The sequence below is a fragment of the Pipistrellus hanaki genome (assembly GCF_964339955.1).
Source record: "Pipistrellus hanaki genome assembly, chromosome: 10".
In the NCBI taxonomy this organism is placed as follows: domain Eukaryota; kingdom Metazoa; phylum Chordata; class Mammalia; order Chiroptera; family Vespertilionidae; genus Pipistrellus; species Pipistrellus hanaki.
This window is the reverse complement of record NC_140512.1, coordinates 66,860,238-66,880,107: the sequence shown is the minus strand read 5'-3', so window position 1 is coordinate 66,880,107 and position 19,870 is coordinate 66,860,238. Positions and strand designations below refer to the sequence as shown.

Genomic DNA, 19,870 nt, shown 5'->3' with positions numbered 1-19,870 from the left:
ATATTTCCTTCTCCTGTGAAACTAATTAGAATTTACATTGGGGTTGGGGATGTGCCTCACAAGGTTTCTGATCCAGAACCTTCCCAGACATGCAGAGAAAGGTCAGATAAAAATGTCCTTGCTTACTTGGAAGGTGATATTTTCTTCCATTTTTTAAACAGTGAAATTGACAATCAATACAATAAAGAGCAAAGATTAATCATCTCCTATAATTGTAGGTTAAGTATTCTGAGCATAGCTGAAGTGAAAATGGAATGTGAGTAAAGTTCATTGGCCCCGTCTAAAGTTCAGAAGTGGCATAACTATCTCAGTTTCCAAGTTTCAAATTACAGTCATTATAGCATACATGGCTTACAGCCTGAGAGGGCAAATTCACAAAAGACACCAGCATGTACAGTCATTTCATTCTGCTCCAGGTGTCCAGGTCTCGCTCATCCACCCTCTGCAGAAAGTTGAGGAGTTTGGAGGCCAGGTGGGTGAATTTACTTTCCATCCATCCCTGTGTGCTTTTGTCTAAATTATCCAGCTACATAAAAGATCCACTGGAAATGTATTACTCGCTTCTTACCTATTCCATGGTTCGATGGAACAGTAAGGAATATCATTAAAGACAATGAGGCATCAATTCCTTTAATTATTCTCTTTTAAGAATCTGCCATTGCAGACCATCTATTTCAGATTTAGAATCATGATATTTTAACCTCTTCTTGATTAAAGGTTTCTATCTCCATCCCAAAGAATGCTTACTTATATACGGTTTCTCACATGTGGCTTAGCCTTCCTATTTCTCAGCTTTATTCTTTGTAAAATAGAAATAATTACTGTGGGCTTTGTTTGCCCAGCATTTGGCAGGCATGTTGCATGCTTGGGCTCCTTGTAAGGTCTCTGTATGAAGTTTGAAATATGTCTTAAGAAAAAATAGAACTGAAAATAGAATTGGTATTAAAACTAAGGCAGAGTTCAAGACAAAGAGGAATTGAATGTTGGTGTTTAAGTCCTTTGATATCTTCCTATCATTACACATTTACTTAATCTACTTTAAAAAATATTAAGAATATATATGTGTATATATATATATATATATATATATATATATATACACACATATATATAATGAACAATAAGCAAATAGAACTTTAAAACTAGTATAAATTAAAACTTACAAATAATGCAATACTTTTTTCTTTTTAAGAGTTATAGAAACACTAAGTTGAGAATTGATATGGTTTATTTTCAAAGTTATTTTTCTAAAGGAGATAAAAGATGAGGGACACTGATATTTTAATGAAGTCATTTATTATCCCATAATTTCTCCATTAAGAATGAAAAGAGCATATGCTTGCAGAAGGGTTTGTATTAATTTTTAAATAATTTTAATTATAATGGCACTTATGCTTCTATTTTTGAATTATAGAATTTTTGTTTTCTAATTGAAAAGTATCTTTAGATAATTTTCTCCCTTAGTCATTAGTGATTAATAGTTTCAATCTATATCAGTAAGTATTTTGAAAATATTTTTCACACAATATAGATAATAGTCAATAAATTTCTTAAGGAATTTTTTCTTTCACTATATTAGAACTATGTAGAGCTATTTCTAATAATATACTATCAAAATTTGATCCATAATTAGATATAAATCCAATACAGCTATTAGTCAACACTGAGAAACATTTGTATGATTTTGGGTTTTTTAACCACAATATTCACTGTTAGCAAAATGTCGGCAGCCTTAAATATTTGTTTGTGACTTACACTTAGTGGAATAAAGGCTTACCAATTAACTATTGTAGAAAATGCATGTACCTTAACCAAAATGTTGTCACTAGGTAATAGCACCATGTTTTAGATAAAATAGCTAGGCCAAGACAAAACAGGAGACTGACTCTGTGTCAATGGATTATGTCTTTATTTCTCTTTCAATAAGTAGTTAAATGGAATGTTCTCATTCATTTTATGTGAGGGAGGTTGAAGTGGAAAGAAGTTGTTCATTAAATTATTATTGATTTGCCTATTATTTTTAATAAACGTGGGAAATCAGATTCTAATAGAATTTTGACAGGAAGAAACTGTTTGCCAATAAATATATCCTAGTAAATTTATGAAGAAAATGTATTCTTTAATTTGGCTGATGAGACAGAATTCTAATATCTTGAAATTTCCTTCTAAATATAATAGTTCTTTGTGATGTAAAGTTTATACAGTTACATGTTTTGTAATATGCCTTCTAAGACAAATGTATAAAACCTTCTCTACAAGTCCTAATTGTTTGAAGAAATAGTCTATAGATTTTATTATGAGTATTTAATTTTTTCTTATTTCATTATTCTTTCATGCCAAGTAACTTTGTTTTCCTATTTCTTGTGTGTGTGTGTGTGTGTGTGTGTGTATACACAAATAAAACTTTATTTACAAAAATAGACAGTGATCCTCAGTCTGTTGCTTTCCAACTCCTATTTAATTTAATTTAATTTAATTTATTCTTTTTCTGGGGGAGGGTGTATTTTTATTTTTATTTTTTTATTGAATTTATTGGGGTGACTGGTTAGTAAAATTATATAGTTTTCAGGTGTAAAATGCTCTGACACCTCAGCTGTATATTGTGTTGTGTATTCACCATCTGCAGTCAAGTCTCCTTCTGTCAACATTTATCTTCCCTTAACTCTCCTCTGACTCTTCCCAGTGCTTTCTTTCTAGTGATCACCATACTGTTGTCTCTGTCTTTGAGGTTTATTCCCCTTTGTTTAATCCTTTAACCCTTTTCACAGAGCACCCAGCCCCCACACCTCTCAGACAGCTATCAATCTGTTCTCTATCTCTGAGTCTGTTTCTATTTTGTTTCCTAGTTTGCTTTGTTCATTAGACTCCAAATGTAAGTGAAATCATATGGCAATTGTCTTTTTATTTCATTTAGCACAATAATCTCCAGGTTCACCAATGCTGTTTCAGAAGGTAAACTGTACCACAGCTCTTTTATTCATTCATCAACTGATAGGCTCTTGGGTTGCTTCCAAACCTTGGCTATTGTAAATAACACTGCAATGAACATAGGGGTGCATATATTCTTTCATATCAGTGTTTTTGGTTTCTTAGGATATATTCCCAGAAGTGGAATTCCTGGGTCATAAGGCAGTTCCATTTTTAATTTTTTGAGGACACTTTATACTGTTTTCCACTGTGTCTGCACCAATCTGCATGAGAGTTCCTTTTTTTTTTTTTCTTTTTTTTTTTTTTTTTTTTTTTTTTTCTGCTCCCTCACTAACACTTATCATTTGTTGATTTATTGATGGTAGCCATTCTGACAGGTGTGAAGTGACATCTGATTATGGTATTTCTCTGATAATTAGTGATGTTGAGCCATCTGTATGTTCTCTTTGGAGACATATCTATTCAAGGCCTTTGTCCATTTTTTAATTGAGTTGTTTGTTTTCTTGGTATTGAGTTGTATGAGTTTTTATACACTTTGGATATTAACCCCTTATCTAATATATTGTTGGTGAATATGTCCTCTCATGTGGATTGTCCTTTCATTTATCATTGATTTGTCATTTTCCATTTCTTTTCTGCATCAAAGCTACTGGCAAATATAATAATGTCATTAAAGTCTACATGTATAAAGGCATCAGATAATGGGAAGTAGCTGATCATTCCTACAGATTTCTCCTCTTACCCCCAAAGGGACTCATTCTAGAATAAGGTTAGTAAGATCTTCCTAGCTCTGCTCAAAAAGGAAGCAGAGCACCTACAGAAAGGACTTCCATCCCCGTGTCTCCTGGAGGGTGACCCAGTGTTCAGAGCTCCCCTTGCCATGGGAGCCACGTGGGCCACAACCTTTTCCTTGAGGTGGATAGAAGAGAAATAGTACTCACACACATAAAGGTAAATAGCAAAATTAACATTTTCCAAAATTTAAAAAGAGTGAAATAATTGACTTTGAAGCAAGGGTCCATAACTCTTAGAAACATTAGAAAAGTGTCAAATATTTCTAAAAGAATTTAAACTAAATGAAGATTAAAAGAGAGCACTGTAATCTTTAAAATAGCTTACAGTAAACTAAATTGTCCAGTGGGAATGGCAAGGAAATATCTTGGAATTATTTCACACTAAGCTGATAAAAAAAAAAAAATTCATTGAACTCAAATTCTCTCTCCTAAACTCCCAATCAGCACTTTTTCTATACTCCTCATATATCATTTTTATTATTCAATGTATATGGTATTTTCCATCATCTTTCTCCCTAACCTTGCTGTCTTCCTTGGATCCAATGAATAAATGACTTGTCTTTATCTCTTGCATTAATGTTCACTAATATACATAGTAGGTGCTCAGTAAATAGTAATAAAATCCAATGTAATCAGCATGTCTGCAAAGCTCACGCCTTTCTTCTTGCTCCCACTCAAAGTTCCACCATAACATTTTTGCTACTGAGTTGTGCTTAAATTTTTTTCTCATCACAGTGTTCCAGAAAGTTATTATCTGTCAGTTATTCTTGGTGTGAGAATAAAATTTCTTTGCTATCTATTCTGGCTCTTGACTTCCATCCAAAGTCTTTACCTTGAATTATAAGCACTCACCTAGGCTCTTGTTAAGAATAAATGAAATGATGTATTTTCAAATCAGGTCAAAGCTATCATAGGTACCTAAAAAATGTAACTCATATAATCCATTGTATTGATAATAGGTCAAAAACAATAATTTAATGTAGGGAAGACGGCCAACTCATATTAAGAGCTGTGATTAAAGAAAAGTGTCAGAGTAAAATAAATACTAAGTATTTTGTCACTTTATGTCAAACTAATGGATTTTAAAAAAAGATTCACAGAGGAAATGGTAAAAGATTTCAAGAATACTGTTTTGCAGCTAAAATTAGTTTTATAGAATTCCATGAACACACAAGGAGCCTGTAAGTTAGCCAAATTAATTCAAATATGAAAATTGAAATTTGGCAAGTAAATATAGCTTACTGTATTTGAAATACCTAAATTTCTATTTATTTAATAATTATTCTATGACAATCTAGATTTGATTTTTCTTTCTGCTTTTTTTTGTTTGTTTGTGTTTGATTCCCCAACCAGATTATAGCATGATTTCCTTTCTCTCCTTTCTCTTCCCTCTACACTACTCGACTTCCAACAGACAACCAAGGGTTAAGGTTTTAATTGAAATTTTGAATATGTCAAGAAGCACTCACTTGGACTCTTGAGCTTCCTGGTCTTATTTTGAGAGTGGTCTGCCCCATATAAGCGGTAATGCAGTTTGTAAATTGGCCAATGTCGCTGTTCAGCTGCCGTAGCCTAAAGTTTAAAAATATGTAAGTGGGTCAGTTCTAAAATTAATTCAGCCTAACTTTGCCTGCAAACACTAAGAATATTACCTATCAGGAGGGCCAAAATATCATCCCCAAGCAGACAGAAACAGTCCCTAGAGAGAACTGCCCTGGATGACAGTTCTGTGACATACTGACTACACCCATGTCTGCAGCCTTTGATTACAACCTACGGTGCTCTGATCAGGCTGATCAGACCCGAAAGGTGGGGGGTTAGCTGATATGCAAATAAAAATAGACTGATGAGGTGAAGCGCAGTTAAATGACAACAATCACAGCTAACATGTATTGTTATTTTTAATTTATCAGACACATTTAATCTAACAATTAAAAAAGGGAGGCATTATTATTATACCTACTTTACAAATTTTAAAACTGCGTCTGGATAGAAGTTGCAGCTGGAATTTGAACACAAGTCTCAAAAGTCACCACATTATACCTCACTACTATGAATTATTAAGCAGTTACCATGCTAGGGATTAGGAATATAATGACAAGGTCCTTGTCTTCAGATAAATAATATAGTGAGGGAGACATCTATGAAATAAATCTCATCTCCTCCCCACCTCCAAATTCATTTGTCAAAGTCCTATTCCTCAGAGTGACTCTATTTGGAGTTAGGGTCTTTAAGGAGGTGATTAAAGTTAAACAGGGTCATAAGGATGGTACCGTAATTCAATAATATCAGAGTCCTTATAAGAAGAGGAAGAGGCACCAGGAGTGTCTATGGAGGGAGAAAAGGTAATGTGAGGCCATCTGAAAGCCAAGGAGAGAGGTCTCACCAGAAACCAATGCTGCTGACACCTTCATCTTGGACTTCCAGCCTCCAGAAGAACTGTGTGAAAATGATAGATGTACAAATTAAAATATTTGGGAAGAATAAATTTCAATTTTCTTTAATGGAAATGTGATGGTGAATTATAAAATATAACCCCCAGAGAATTATTTATTTTCCTTTTTATTTATAACTCATATAGTCTTTTCAAATAGCTCCACCTCTGAACTTAGTAGGAAAAGCATTAACTAATTGTCCAATCCAATTTAAAACTTCACTTAATGTGACAATGATACCATGTTTGGGATGTTTAGTAACTCCAAAAAACTGTTTCCATCCTTTAAGGTTTCTCAGCCTTTGTACTGCCCCCCAGATTCCTTGCCAATAGGGCATCTGGATATGGGGTAAGGAGACAGGGGTAGGCTTGGCTTTAGAGGGTGGTTTGGCTAGTCCAGCCTCCTGGCAGTGTTCCTTGGTTGCCTAGTTTCTGGATGCTTTGTGGTCTTCCCATGTTGAAATCTGAACAAGAAAACTGTGAACTGTTGTTTTGGCTTCTACAACGTGCAGCTTGCTAACCCTAGCAGATTCAGCCTCACGTTCACTCACATCGCCGCTATGAACACAAAGCTGAGTGTCTCATTGACTATCAGCCTGGGTGGTCCACACACAGAAGTACATCACACTGCCAAGACTTGGCATGCCACCAGTCAGATGCTTGGCTACCCAGGGACCTATAATACACAGGAAAGGGTTTTGGAAAATAATGTTTCGGGTTGTGCCTTTAAAATTTCTCTGTGATGGCTAAGCCCCAGCCAGAGTAGTTAAAGGAAAAGTGTGAGGGGCTTCCACCCGGAGTCCCAGAGGGGATGGGGTCAGGGCCTCAGTCTGCTCCCAGTGATACCTTTATTCATAGAAAAAATATAATTGTTTGACATATTCTCTCCTCCCCCTCTTCCCCTCCCCGTCCCCCTCTTCCCCTCCCCCTCCCCCTCTTCCCCTCCCTCTCCCCCTCCCCCTCCCCCTTCCCCCTCCCCCTCTTTCTCTCTTTCCTTTCCACATTTCTCCAGGACGAAAAAGAAAAAGGCTTTTTCTCCATCCCCTTCTTCACTAGAAAGCTTCTGGAAAAATGTATGGACTAGGCTCCTAAGTCAATGCTAAAGATGGATGTAGTAAAATTTGGAAAGTCTAATTTTCAATTAAATAGGTAGCTCAGAAAGCCAAAAGACTAAGCCATATTAATAATGTTCAAAATGTAGATCCAATTACACTTGTGCTGAGTTGCTAGAGGGGAATGATAGATTCTGACTTAAATATGCTTCCCAGAAGAGATAACATTAAAGCAGAATCTAAAAGAAAGGAATATTTGATAAAATATGTTTAGGAGTGGTTCGGTTTAAAAAATGCAAATCAGGTGGTTACTTACTAAACGAGGGGTCTTTTTACATCATCAGAAAATACACAGAAAACTTGAGAGTTATGGATAATACTCAATGAATGTAAAACAAACCCTGTTCCATTAGTTTAGAAATACTATAAAGTACTTATTACATGCTAAGGCTTATGCCAGGTATTACCAAAAATGAAAACGACATACTCCCTACTATCAAGAAACACTAGGCATACTACAAAAATGTTTAGCTTTCAGTGGGACATACATTTTAGCATAGAAGAAGAGTTGTAATCACCAACCAGTGTAAAAACTAATTTTTAAATGATGGAAGTAAAATAGTTTATACTAAAACTAGAGGCACGGTGCACAAAAATTTGTGCACTTGTCGGGAGGGGGGGCGTCCCTCAGCCCAGCCTGCACCCTCTTCTAATCCGGGACCCTTCAGGTAGGATCCCTAGGCCTGGCCTGAGATCAGGGCCTATTGGGGCTTTCCTTCCCTGGGCTGCAGGCAGCTGGCCCCACCCCGGCTGCTGCCACTGCTTGCCATCTGTGCCCCCCTCTCTCCTGCCACTGGTGGCTTCCCTCTGCAGCTGACAGGTGTGGGATGGAATGGCTTGGCTAGCCTGAGCCTCCCTTTGCAAGGCATTCGCTGGACAGCCACACACCTGCCACAGAGTTGATGCAGGTGGCCTGGGCCTCCCTCTTTCTTTGCTGGGGGGTGGAATCAGCCTGGGGAGGGGTCATCTGTCTACCTGATCGCCTCTAACCACTGGCCTGCCTACCTGATCACCCCTAACTACTTGCCTGCTTACCTGATCACTCTAACCACTGGTCTTCCTGCCTGATGCCTCCTAACCACACTACCTCCTTACCTGATTCCCCTAACCACTTGCTTGGGGCCATGGTTGTTCGGGTTGGGTCTCTGGTTGTTCCAGTCGTTATGCTGGCCTTTTGTTATATAGGATTAGGAGTAATTGTTATACTGGGGTCCCATCTATGCAGTTATAGTGGCAACATAGAGAGGAACTTGCTTGCATTCCATGGGTAGAAATATTGGGACCAAGTATATGTATAAGGAAGTTTATTGATAGACTATAGGTAGAATAGGATCTATTTTGGCACAAATATTTATTATTGAAATTATATTAGAATAATCACTACCTGTCTAATAGATAGTTTTAGTTTATAAGGAAGAATTTTCAGACTCATTATTTTTAATTATATACACTCTAAGGAAAGTTCACAAAATACATTTCAGAAAATATAATATATAAATAAATAATCATTCCTCATTCAAAGGAGTCTCCTTTCTCTTAACCCATAATATTTAATTTTATGTTAAGCCAGGAGTCTTCTGTTGAGGTTACATTTGCAGAGCAAGTTTTTATTTAGACTGTATAATATAGACAATAAAAATATTGATATTTTATAAAATTTTATTTGGCCTTTATCTAAGTGTAAGAAAACTCAATCTTTTTATTTGAAAAATATTTTTTATTTAATATAAATAAAATTTTAAAAGTATTATTGAGAATAATACTGTTGTCTGTATCCATAGGGTATGCATGTATATGAATACAACTTGAAGAATTACAGAGAGCAGCAAGAAAAGCCCAGAGTAAGTAGAATGAAGGAAGTAATAAAGATCAGAGGGGAAATAAATGACACAGAGATAAAGAAAAACAAAAGATCAATAAAAACAAAAGATGGTTCTTTGAAAGAATATATAAGATTGGTAAACCTCTAGCCATTCTGACCCAGAAACAAAGGGAGAGGAACTAAATAAAATCAGAAATGAAAGAGGTGAAATAACAACTGACCCTACACAAATTCAAAGGATCATAAAAAACAACAACAACATTATGAATAACTCTATTCCAACAAACTGGACAACCTTGATGAAATGGACATATTCCTAGAAAAATACAATCTTCAAAAACTCAATCAGGAAGAATCAGAAAATCTGAATACTACTAATGAAATTGAAGCAGTAAAAAACAAACCAACAAAACAAAACAAACAAAAACCCCAAACTTCCAGCAAACAAAAACCCTGGTATACTGGACAGCTTCACAGGGGAATTTTAGCAAACATTCAAAACATAACGAATATCCATCATTCTCAATCTATTCCAAAAATTTCAATAGGAAGGAAAACTTCCAAGATCTTTCTATGAGGCCAGCATTATCCTAATCCAAAAGCCAGATAAAGACACTACAAAGAAAGAGAATTACCACCCAATATACCTGATGAACATAGATACTGAAATCCTCAACAAAATTTTGAGAAATTATATCCAGCAAAATAGTAAAAAGATCATACACCATGATCAAGTACTCTTAGTTATGGGGCTCAAGGTTGGTACAATATCTGCAAATCAATAAGTGTGATACAGCACATTAACAGATTGCAAGATGAAAGTCACATGATCATATCAATTGATGTAGAAAAGGCATTTGTCAAAATTCAACACCCTTTTTTGATACAAAACTTTTAGTAAAGTGGGAATAGAGGGATCATACCTCAAGATAATAAAAGCCATATATGACAAAGCTACAGCCAACATCATACTCAATGGGCAAAATCTAATACCGTTTCCCCTAAGAACAGGAATAAGACAGGGATGCCCACTCTCACCACTCCTGTTTGACAAAGTACTGGAAGTGCTAGCCATAGTGATCAGACAAGAAAAAAAAAAAAAACATCCCAATTGGAAAAGAGGAAGTAAAACTATCATTATTTGCAAATGACATAATATTGTACATAGAAAAAAAAAACCTAAAAATTCCATAAAAAACTGCTAAATTTAATAAATTAATTCATCAACGTGGCCAGATATAAAATTAACATCCAGAAATCTCCTAGAGTCAACTAACTAGAAGCCAGGTGGAATCTTTGTGGTGCTTTTTATTATTCAGATGGCCAGAGATCCGAAAGGGTGACAGGCATAATACCTTGAAAAAAACCCTGACTACCTGGATTTAAGCCAGCAATTATGTAAGGTTAAAAAAAAGAAAAGAAAAGAAATCTAACAACCATGTGTAACAACTGCGTGAGTTCCCAGGAACTGCTTTCTATCATTGTCCTCATAAACATTAACTCTCCGCCATTTGTTTCTCTTCAGGCGTGTCCTGTCCTTGGTCTGCTCTCAAATGTATCTTCCTTCTGAGTGATAGAGCCATTTGGACTTCAAGGGTGATTTATCTTTACGACTCCTGTTTTACTTTTCACTCTGCATCCTCCACAGTTTCCCATGGTCTGTAGGAAACCTATTATCTGTAGTTAGTAAGGTGAATAATTATTAAACAACTGTGATTCTATTCCTATTATGTGCACTTCCCCCATCACTATCAGATGCAAAACAATTTTTGTAAAAAAAAAAAAATGGGTAATACGTTTTAAAAAAAGAAACAAGAATCCTCAAATATATCCACTATTTTCAGAGGTTAACCTTTTACTAAAAATATATGTGATTGCTTTGTATGTAAGACTTTTTTTGCAATATATAAATAGTTAAAATGAAATTCTAATCCCTTTGAGTGTTTTCTGGAATGCCTATTGTGTAGAATTCAGTGGATAAATGAAGGTGGCATACAGGACCTTTGAAGTCAACTGGAATGTAATACATATTGTCAAGATAATATGGGAAAAGAGACATTGCAATTAGTCCTCTGCTTTTTATTAAGCAGTAAACAAACAAACAAACAAAACAAAACAAACAAAAACCCCAAACTTCCAGGATTCTTTGTGGGATTATGTTTTGGTTAAAATTTGGGAATTTAGATGAATTTCCATGAAGTGTCTGAAGAGGGATTACTGTGACAAAAGAATATTAAGATGACATGATTTGTTGCATCAGAGAAAGTACTTAAATGTTATGCAAAATTGAATATAATTAGATAAATGTAGCTGTTTTATGTATCAAGGAAATAGATTACTTAGTCAAGAATCTTCCTTGTGATGATATTTTTGCAATAGAAATTTACCTGAAAATTTTATCATACATAATTTGATTAATACTATAATCAAATATCAGGCAAGTATTCAAAGGACTTTATTTTAACTTTCTAATACAATTTTTTTTTCTCAGTGGCACACAGACAATTAAATGTTCAGATAAGACAAGCAGAAGCATCACCATGTATGGATTCCAAAGACCTGGGATTGAGTCCTAAATGCTACTAATTGAAAACTGAGGTACGTCAACTGGATTCTCTAAAAGTTATTATAGTTTCCTGCATTAGACAGTATCAAACAAATGTAATTTTTATGACATATTTTCTGTTTTTTTTAATTTTATTTTATGTAATCTTCAGAAGGTAGGCATATTTTCTCAAAATACTGCTTAGGAGTTTAATGTTTTTGAGATAAAAAAGAGGGGACATAGCATTTAGCCAATACCATAAGTTAACCATTTTAAGAATAATCATATGCTACATATTGTTTTCTTTCTATGGGCAGAATCACAAATTTGTACATTTTTTCCTTGAAATATAATCTTAGCACTGGTAAATTTTAACCATGGTTGCTCCTCAGGCATCATCTTTCATTATTTGCTTAACTTACACTTCAATCAATAATTTAATTTAGCACTGGTTCTTAGATCTTGCCTAGTTATCTTCAGTGACACAATTCCCAACATCAAAATAAAATAAACATAAAAAACCAAAAGCAGTGTAAAATCTGTATGTTGCCAGTATGACACTAGGACAATGAGTATGGAAGCAGTAATACAATGAGTGGCCAGATTATTATGATCTCTGAATGCATAATAATCTGGCCACTCAGTGTATATCCTATATAATAAAAGGCTAATATAAAAATTGTCCCCTCAACCAGGAGTTGGACCAGTATGCAGGCTGGCAACTGCCCATGTCCCCTCTCCCTGGCCAAGCTGGCTGGACCCCACCCATGCAAGAATTCATGCAATAGGCCTCTAATATATATTGTATATTCAGAGATCATAATAATCTGGCCACTCAGTGTATTAAATGATATCAGGAGATTAAAAATGGTGGTGGAGTAAGTGGGAGCTACATCAACAATTTCCCAAGATCCAAACTGGAAATACAACTAAAAAAACAAAAACAAAACAGAAAAAGCATCCAGAAAAATTAACTGAACACTAAATGGAAAGTATCCTCATAACCAAGGATGGAAAGTGGAGACCACATAGAGACTGGTAGGAAGTGCGGAGGCATGAAAAGGCTGGCCAGGCTCCCAGACAGCAGCTGAAGTTCCAAATGGATATCTCAGCTCTGGGGTGGTCCCACTGAGAACTCTGGGGTCTAAATCCCAAGCTTGACTTCTCAGCCCAGAGCACCAAAACTGAGAAAGGGGCCCACACAATAGCTGGCTACAAAAAGCAGCAGGATTGCTGTCTGCCAGTGAGAGATGGCTGGAAATGCAAGCACACCCCCACAAAATTTTATGCGTAACCAGTCTCTTTGGGCTTTGACGGGGGAGGGGCAGAGTGGACTAGAGATGTGTGAGCAGAAGTCAGGTTTGGAGACTCTGGGGATGGAGCTCATAGGGCAGCCACAACTGTTTCTTTCCTGTGCTGAGTAATTCCCTCACACTACAAAGGAAATCATTCTCTGCGGAACCTTTACTATCCAGGCAGCTTTTCCCCAGGGGGTGTGGAGGTGGGGGTGGGGGTGGAGAAGGCAGTTGCCCACCCTGTTGAAAGACCTCTCAATACTGACTGACTGTCAGTGGGACTGAAGGCAGGGGTAGGTATATGGAGGCTTTATGTTTTTGCCTGATTTCCTTCTGGGCATGGGGCTAGACAAAGCAGACCTGGATGCATATCTTGGTCCTTTCCAAAGCCACCCAGCCCCAGCAGAGGAAGCCACAAGTTGTGGATTGCTGATAGCTCCAGTACCAGTCAGAAACAACATCTGACATTATCCTGCAGTAGATATTGGGAGTCATAGCACATCTACCTAATACATAGACACAAAACCAAGCAGGCAGCCAAAATTGGGAAACAAAAAACAACCCCAAATGACAGAACAAGAGAATTCTCAAGAAGAGGAGCTAAAAAAAAAATGGAGATAATAAATTTATCAGACATAGAGTTCAGAATAATACTGGCAAAGATGCTCAACAGTGTGAGAAAAGATATAGTAACTGAAAAAATACCAGTTAGAAGTGAAGAATGACATAGCACTAATAAATAACACATTGGAAAGAATACATCGCACATTAGGAGAAGCCAAGGATCAGATCAGTGAATTCAAAGACAGGGAAGAGAGAAAAAAAATCAGAGAATCAAAATGAAAAAACAATTTTAAAAAATAGGACAGCTTAAGGGAGCTGTGGAACAACATGAAATGTAACAATGCTTGTATAATTGGTGTGCCAGCAGGGGAAGGAAGTGTACAAGGGATGAAGAACATGTTTGAAGAAATAATGGCAGAAAACTTCCTTAACCTGGTGAAGGAAAAAGTCACACAAGTTCATAAGGCACTGAGAGTCCCAATCAAGAAACACCCAAACAGGCCCATCCCCAGACACATCATAATTAAAATGCCAAAAATGAAAGACAAAGAGAGACTAACAAGTAAGAGAAAAGCAATTTGTTACCAACAAAGGAGCTCCCATAGGCTGTCAGCTGACTTCTCATAGAAACCCTACAGGCTCGAAGGGAATGGCATAACGTAGTCAAAGTAATGAAAAGCAAGGATCTGAAACCAAGATTAATACATCTAGCAAGGCTATCATTCAACATAGTGGTGAGATAAAGAGCTTTCCAGACAAAAAATAAAATGCCAAAAGAGTTTATCACTAGCACTGAAAGAAATGCTAAAGGGACTGCTGTAAAAAGAAACAATAGAGAGGGAAACATAGGCGTAAAGAATAAAAATGGCAATAAATAAGTACCTATTGAATGGAAGATGGTGGCCAATAGGACGGCAGAGAAGAGGAGAGTGTGAGTGAGGGAGGGAGGGAGAGTGTGAAAGGGGAGTGCATGGATGTGGGGTGTGTGTGTGTGTGTGTGTGTGTGTGACAGTTATATTCCATAGGACTGTTGGGGGCTGGCGGACCAAACTCCCCTACCACTGCAATCTCTCCCAGGCTGGCCAGCTCTGCCAGAGAGACTGCACCATCTTGAAGGAGAAAGAAGTTGGGAACCCAGCCTCAGCCCCACCTAGGGAGACCTTGGATATCACCCTACAGCCACCCCGGCCAGGGACCTGCTGCCTCAGCTATGAACCCATGAACACCAACACTCCAGCATCCCTGGCCATGGGTTTCTAAAAAGATTGTGAAAATAAAGACAAAATGGTGACCGAATAGGAAGATGTGTCCTGGGCCTTCTCATGGAGCAGATAGAAGAAATACCTGAACTGAATAACATCCACCCAGAATTGGCAAATTAAACACAGCTGGTGAGACAATCCGTGAAGGAGAGAGAATGCCTGGAGAAAGTAGGATTGGGGATCTGGGCTGGAGAGAGATACGCACAACTGGGACTAGAGGGTCAGGAGGAAACTGCTCTGCACCCTCTTGGGGACATGCATAATACTGTACTGTGGAAGGGGTCCACAGGGCTCCTAGCAGCTGGGGATATTAGATCTAAGTCCACAGCTGTGGGAGGCTGCACCCAGAAAGGCAGTCCGAAGTTCTGCGTGGGCAGCACAGTGCTTGGGGAGAGAGATGCACAGCAGCATGATTGCTCTGTCTTTATAAATTCCTTGCTTTTACTCACTAAACCCAGTACCTTTTCTTCATACAATAAAAATGCTTAGCAAGGTGGGAATAGAAGGATCATACCTCAACATAATAAAATCCATATATGACAAACCCACAGCCAACATCAAACTCAATGGGAAAAAACTAAAACCATTTCCCCTAAGATCAAGAACAAGACAGGGATGCCCACTTTCACCACTCCTGTTTGACACAGTACTGGAAGTAGTAACCATAGCAATAAGAGGAGAAGAAGAAATAAAAGGCATCCAAATTGAAAAGGAAGAAGTAAAACTGTCTTTATTCCAGATGAAATGATACTATACATAGAAAACCCCAAAGACTCTATCAAAAAATCACTAGACTTAATAAAGAAATTTGGCAATGTAGCAGAATACAAAAATAACACCCAAAAATATAGGGCTTTTTTATACTCCAACAATGAACTCATAGAAAAATAAACTAAAAAAAAAAAAATTAAGATATCTAGAAATAAACTTAACTAAGGAGATAAAAGACCTGTACTCAGAAAACTACAGATTGATAGCTGGTTTAGGACCCCACTCTTCCGTTCTGTCAATGCTGGGCTTCCTGTTAGCTACTTAGGTGCTAACCACTGTCAGGTGCTGTCCTGCTAGCAGCTGGTTAGCACCCTGCTAGCAGCTCCATGAGGTCCACTGGTCCACTGCTTGTCTGTCCTTGCCGGCCTTGGCTGCAAGCAGGAGGGGCCAGTCTGCCCTTTCTGCCTGTCACCAGCTGTCCATCTTAATCGCTCAAGTGTCTGTTTCTGACGGGGGTTAAGTGGGTTGGTGCTTTCACTTTCAGGAAATAAGATGGGTGGTTCTTCCTGTCTCAGAGCTACTCCTCTGCGAGTGGCCCAAAATATTACTCTGGCCTTGGTTGGACAGAGGTCCTTGTATGGAGACCAGTGTGGTCAGCTGGGACCCTGGAGTTTTTTGAGTCTGGTTCCCGGAATAACAGAGCAGACATCCCCTCTTTCCATCTGGTCACTGAGGGCTCCCTGAGATAGTTCAGACCCAGAAGCTTGGCCTCTGCCTTTGTTTCCTCGGTAAAGCTCAAATGCTGTGTGTGCAAGGTGCCTTGAGGCTGCTGGGAGGGGCTAGCTTCTCTTCGGAGAAATGGCCATTTAGGTTTGGAAGCCTAAGCAGGTCCCAATGCAGGACTCCCGACCACATCTCCATGCCCTGCTTCCCTCCCAGCCTCTCCTCAGGCACCTCAAGTCCCTGCCCCCCTCCCTGTGCCAAAACCTTGGGTGAGTGATTGCAATGGAAAAATCATGTATTGTGGATTTAGAGATTAAAAACAAAACAAAACAAAACCAACCATGAACCTGTGTCTTTCTCTCCCCCCAGCACCTTGCTTTTGTGGGAACCACCTTTTGAGGCTGGTGTCTCAGGCCTGGACTCCCAGGTAGCCAGCAGCCCTGGGACTTTTCCTTTTCACAGAGGATGGTGCTCAGCCTGGGCTGGGCTAATATTTTTCTGAGAGAACAGATTTTCCCATATCCCAGCTTCCTCCCCTCCCTCTAAGAACAAGCTAAAGGAGTTCATCACCACCAAACCAGTATTATATGAAATTCTAACGGGTATTTAAGAAGAGGAAGAAGAAGAAAAAGGTAAAGATAAAAATTATGAACAACCAATACATATCTATCAACAAGTGAATCTGAAAATCAAATGAATAAAAAAATCTGATGAACAGAATAAATTGGTGAATATAATAGAACCAGGGGCATGGAAATGGAGCAGACCGACAATTCTTGGGGGAGAATGGTAAGGGGGTGCAGGGAAAGTTGTGAAAATAGATCTTATATGCATGTATGCAGTACCTGTGGATGTGGACAATGGGGTGGCGAGGTATGCAGTACCTGTGGATGTGGACAATGGGGTGGCAAAGGCCTGGGGTGGGGTGGGAACTAGGTGGAGGGGAGCTATGGGGGGCAAAAAGAGGGACATCTGTAATAATCTGAATAAAGATGTTTTAAAAAGTCCTTATTCTTAAAGAGCTTAAGTCTAGTAGGGAAAGCACTGTGAACACAAGTTACTATAAAATAAATAATGATGTTCAAATCATAAATTCTATAATATCTACAGTCAGGGAGCATCCAAGTTTTTCTTAAACACTTCCTTTGAAAAAAGAAATCACTCTTTCTTGAGGTAGACACTGAAGTTGCTGCAACTTATCCCTCCTTAATATATCCATGCTGCCCTGTGTTCTTTCCTCTAAAACCACAAAGGGTAAGCTTAGCCATCTTTCATCGGATTATCCTTTAAATATGGAAAGACAGATGTCATAACATACACCCTAAACATCTTCAATAATTTCAGATGTTTTATAACTTAAAGTTCCATGGACACATAGAAGGTAGAAACCACTTTCAGGTAGGGATCTGAGCTAGTTATTGAATCAGCAAAATTTGACTTTAATTTTGAAAAAGCACCTCTATAAGCAAAAGCGTAAGGAAGGTTGTTCCAGTCAGAGCCTATGTTTGGGTTCTGGGCTCAATGCCCATTCGGGAGCCTGCAGGAGGTAGCTGACCAACGATTTTCTCTCAGCATTAATGTTTGTGTCTCTTTCTCCATTCCTCTCTGAAATCAGTAAAAATATATTTTAAAAAAATAGTTTGGGAGAGAATGATGCCATAGAAGAATGTGAAATCAAAAATAGAACTGGGCTGGGCAAATCAAAAGCTTCCATGGAAATTGGACATCCCAAAGTACTAACAGGGCTATTTGGGGGAAAAAAAAAAGAGTAAGGAATGGTGAAAGTTAGGAGGCACTTGGTGGTGATGTGCATTCCAATCTCATAAGGCTGAATATCCTAGATAATTTACTACATGTTATATTTATCACTTATTATCTATATTTCCCCAGTAGACTGTAATCTCCAGGTATCTTTAAGGCTTGTTTAATTCATTGGTGTGTCTCCAGTATGAGGAAAAGTGACTAGACACAATAGGCGCTCAATAAGTATTTCTCGAGTCATCCAAAAGTCATGCTGAGTTTAAGTTTTATTTTTGGGAGCCACTAAATATTTTAAGGGGGAGGGGAATAAAGTGATTTACATCTCAGACATATTATTGTATCAGTCATATGGATAATAGTTGGGAATATAAACAATAAACTGTCTTATTGATTTTGCTTGTGTGAAACCTAAAATAGCCATGTTGTACACTGTTTAAAAGGCAAGAGTTTTTAGGCACTTACAGAACATTTCAAAATACACGAAGAGGAAAAAGAGAAAAATATTCCTGAACAACATTTAGGTGTTAGTACAAGTTGGAGATGATGAATTTTAATAATTTTTAATCCACAGAATTTGTGGATTTTTTTCAACAAAAATGTAAGGGCTAAGGAAAAATATTTTAATAATTGGTCAATTTTAGGGTAGATTAAAGAGCTAGAAAACCATGGAAATATGAAAATTATAAAGAAAGAAAGCACCAAGTAGTGTGTGGGTAGGACTAAGGGAGCACACAGAATATATGAATCACATATTGAACAGTGGTCAAAATCACAAGTAGAGAGAACTCTCACCTCTCTCTCTCTCTCTCTCTCTCTCTCTCTCTCACACACACACACACACACACACACACACACACGTGTACACACACACAGAATATATACTAGTATTTGGTCTTCTGGCCCTCACATGTCCAGTCCTAAAGTGTTTCAAGCTCTGAAAGCAAATATCACTTAAATATGTAAGGTTTGTATTAGTCGTTTCTTGATTGCTCCTAAAATTCTTCATAAGTAGTACAGTGCTGCAAAGTAAATTTGTAGATCACGTTTTAGGAACTAAGAGAGCAGTACTATAAGAAAAGGGAATAACTGATTATTCCTTTATGTTTAATCAGTTACTCTAGAATTTGATAGAATATTTTATTTTTTGGTTTTTCTAAAATATGTAAAAAAAAAAAAACACATGTATTTAGCAAAATAAATGTCTAAGTATATAGGATACAGAAATGAAAACAATGGCTTTTATTTTTTTCTACATGTCTGTAAAGGATTTAATTCATTCATAATATTATCTATCTACAATCCATTTTAAATTAGTCATAAGATTTAAAAAATATATATTTTATTGATTTTTTACAGGGAGGAAGAGAGAAGGATAGAGAGCTAGAAACATCGATAAGAAAGAAACATCCATCAGCTGGTTTCCGTATTTCCCCTACCAGGGATGTGCCCACAACCAATGTACCTGCCCTTGACCGGAATCAAACCTGGGAGCTTTCAGTCCGCAGGCCGACACTCTATCAACTGAGCCAAACTGGTTTCGGCTAGTCATGAGATTTTAATGAGAGTTGTGAAGTGTTTTTTCCAAGAAAAATAAATTTAAGACTGATGTTATGAATCATCTTCATACTTACTCTGTTGTAATTTTTTTAGTTTCAATATAATTTTTTAAATATTAGTAGTTCTATTTTAATTATTTAATACACTGACAAAACTAGAATTAAAAAGAGGTTGGCCAAGTAAAACAGACCACTGAACTTTAAAATTGACTTCTGCAATATTTCAGATTTAGTCAATTGTCTAATAAATTATTTTATACTGCTAGAAAAACAAATATAAACGGATAATGGGTGTTTATTACAGTGACTAAAGGGTCACTTCTAAATCATCAGAAGGCAGGAAAGTGTTCATGGGAGTTCAAG

General features: G+C 37.3%; 1 long non-coding RNA gene across 2 annotated transcripts; it reads left to right on the top strand.

Moving 5' to 3' along the window:
• Positions 1 to 384: 384 nt before the first annotated feature.
• Positions 385 to 19,692, top strand: LOC311629473. Of its 2 annotated transcripts, none has more exons than XR_014796207.1 (6): positions 385 to 472; positions 7,169 to 7,229; positions 9,050 to 9,109; positions 10,616 to 10,686; positions 11,582 to 11,688; positions 19,308 to 19,692. It is a non-coding gene; the product is annotated as an uncharacterized lncRNA (long non-coding RNA). The 2 variants fall into 2 exon arrangements; XR_014796208.1 differs by having other exon boundaries at positions 10,616 to 10,781.
• The last annotated feature ends 178 nt before the right edge of the window (positions 19,693 to 19,870 follow it).